The following is a 501-nucleotide window of genomic DNA, read 5'->3' on the forward strand; positions in this document are numbered from 1 at the left end:
TTTTGTTGTCATGTCATCTTTACAGTCTAATGATAGGATGTACCTGAATGGGATTTTGTTTTTCACATAGATGGTTACATTGAAAGGATGCCTACACATGGACTTTTCTATGTACATGAAATACCTCTGCATACTTCTTGCTAGACTCACAGGAGAAGACTCTTCAAGGATTGTTTAAACATGCCCATCTATATATTTATATACATATATATATACATATATATATATATATGCAGATATATAGGTATATGTGTATCTAGATAATTTTCAGCTATAATCCTAGGAGTTCTTTTTTTCCCAGCACATTTTGATCTTGGGCACAAGGACAACTACCAAAGTGCTAAGCTACAGAACAGTAGATGTGTGATGTCTCCCTGTGCCCCAAGAAAGCATGGAACCTTGGTGTCTCACAGCGTGTCTCAGCTTGAGGACCTTGCTCAGCTGAGCACATTGCTTCTGCTATCACTGTCTGTGCTGAAAGGCTTTCAAACTCTTTGTTCA

This window comes from Passer domesticus, chromosome 5, assembly GCF_036417665.1.
Source record: "Passer domesticus isolate bPasDom1 chromosome 5, bPasDom1.hap1, whole genome shotgun sequence".
NCBI classification, from domain to species: domain Eukaryota; kingdom Metazoa; phylum Chordata; class Aves; order Passeriformes; family Passeridae; genus Passer; species Passer domesticus.